This window comes from Cornus florida, unplaced genomic scaffold, assembly GCF_030987335.1.
Source record: "Cornus florida cultivar Cherokee Brave unplaced genomic scaffold, ASM3098733v1 CherokeeBrave_3.0.0_Hap2_scaffold_2, whole genome shotgun sequence".
Classification (NCBI taxonomy): domain Eukaryota; kingdom Viridiplantae; phylum Streptophyta; class Magnoliopsida; order Cornales; family Cornaceae; genus Cornus; species Cornus florida.
Window position 1 is genome coordinate 612,501 of NW_026775693.1, and position 2,500 is coordinate 615,000.

Genomic DNA, 2,500 nt, shown 5'->3' on the forward strand with positions numbered 1-2,500 from the left:
TCCAAAAAAATTTTTTTTTTTTTTCTCCGATATACCAAAGCAAGAACAAGAAGACCGAGGCATCAAAATTTTTTTTTTTTTTTTTTTTTTTTTTTTTTTTTTTCGATAAATCCAACCGAGAACAAGAAGACCGAGGCATCCAAAATTTTTTTTTTTTTTTTTTCTTTCCCATATACCAGAGAAAGAACATGAAGACCGAGGCAACCAACAAAAAATAATTTTTTTTTTCTCTTTCCCGGAATTTTTTTTTTTTTTTTTCGAAATAGCCGAGAAAGAATATGAAGACCGAGGCATCCAACAAAAAAATTTTTTTTTTTTTTTTTCCTAATCTACCCAAGCAAAACAAATAGAAGACCGAGGCATCCAAAAAATTTTTTTTTTTTTTTTTTTTTTTCGAAAAATTTTTTTTCACAAAAACTTTTTTTTTTTTTTTTTCCCCAAAAAATTTTTTTTTTCGTTCCAAGCTAACCAAGACATCTACTATTCACTAGTAGAGCAATCGAGACTGCAAAGCAAGCAATGGCCTTACTTGCAGCTCTTGGTGCTGAGAACTCCCCCCCCCCTATAGTAGTCTTAAGTAAAACCACAGCTCTGACAGGAGTAGATATTGCATGCGAGCGAGGAGTCGTAATGGGCAAAATTGACTCGGGGGACCTCCAAATCGAATTCCGTTTCGAGCAAAACACTTCTTAGGCTTCAAGGAAGCTCCCATAAAATTTCCAAACCCAAACTCCAAACTTCATTTTTTAGCCTACAATGCCCACGTGCACGCCGGTGTGCACGCAGGGGTGCTTGAGCATGCGGGAGAGGAGCCATAATGGGCAACATTGACTCGGGGGACCTCCAAATCGAAATCCGTCTCGAGCAAAACACTTCTTAAGCTTCTAGGAAGCTCCCATAAAACTTCCAAACCCAAACTCCAAACTTTATTTTTTAGCATACAATGCCCACGTGCACGCCGGGGTGCTTGAGCGTGCGGGCGAGGAGCCATAATGGGCAACATTGACTCGGGGGACCTCCAAATCGAAATCCGTCTCGAGCAAAACACTTCTTAAGCTTCTAGAAAGCTCCCATAAAACTTCCAAACCCAAACTCCAAACTTTATTTTTTAGCATACAATGCCCACGTGCACGCAGGGGTGCTTGAGCATGCGGGAGAGGAGCCATAATGGGCAACATTGGCTCGGGGGACCTCCAAATCGAAATCCGTCTCGAGCAAAACACTTCTTAAGCTTCTAGGAAGCTCCCATAAAACTTCCAAACCCAAACTCCAAACTTTATTTTTTAGCATACAATGCCCACGTGCACGCCGGGGTGCTTGAGCGTGCGGGCGAGGAGCCGTAATGGGCAAAATTAACACGGGGGACCTTCAAATCGAAATCCGTCTCGAGCAAAGCACTTCTTAGGCTTCTAGGAAGCTCCCATCAAATTTACAAACCCAAACTCCAAACTTCATTTTTTAGCACACAATGCCCACGTGCACGCGGGGGTGCTTAAGCGTGCGGGCGAGGAGTCATAATGGGCAAAATTAACTCGGGGGACCTCCAAATCGAAATCCGTCTCGAGCAAAGCACTTCTTAGGCTTCTAGGAAGCTCCCATAAAATTTCCAAACCCAAACTCCAAACTTCATTTTTTAGCATACAATGCCCCCGTGCACGCGGGGGTGCTTGAGCGTGCGGGGGAGGAGTCATAATGGGGAAAACTAACTCGGGGGACCTCCAAATCGAAATCCGTCTCGAGCAAAACACTTCTTAGGCTTCTAGGAAGCTCCCATAAAATTTCCGAACCCAAACTCCAAACTTCATTTTTTAGCATACGATGCCCACGTGCACGCCGGGGTGCTTGAGCGTGCGGGCGAGGAGTCATAATGGGCAAAAACTAACGCGTGGGATCTCCAAATCAAAATCCGTCTCGAGCAAAGCATTTCTTAGTCTTCTAGGAAGCTCCCATAAAATTTCCGAACCCAAACTCCAAACTTCATTTTTTAGCATACGATGCCCACGTGCACGCCGGGGTGCACGAGCGTGCGGGCGAGGAGTCGTAATGGGCAAAATTAACTCGGGGGACCTCCAAATCGAAATCCGTCTCGAGCAAAGCATTTCTTAGGCTTCTAGGAAGTTCCCGTAAAATTTTCAAACCCAAACTCCAAACTTCATTTTTTAGCATACGATGCCCACGTGCGCGCCGGTGTGCACGTCGGGGTGCTTGAGCGTGCGCGCGAGGAGCCGTAATTGGCAAAATTAACACGGCGGAAATATAAATCGAAATCCGTCTCGAGCAAAGCATTTCTTAGGCTTCTAGGAAGCTCCCATAAGATTTCTGAACCCAAACTCCAAACTTCATTTTTTAGCATACGATGCCCACGTGCACGCCGGTGTGCACGAGCATGCGGGCGAGGAGTCATAAAGGGCAAACTTAACTCGGGGGACCTCCAAATCGAAATCCGTCTCGAGCAAAGCATTTCTTAGGCTTCTAGGAAGCTCCCATAAAATTTTCAAAC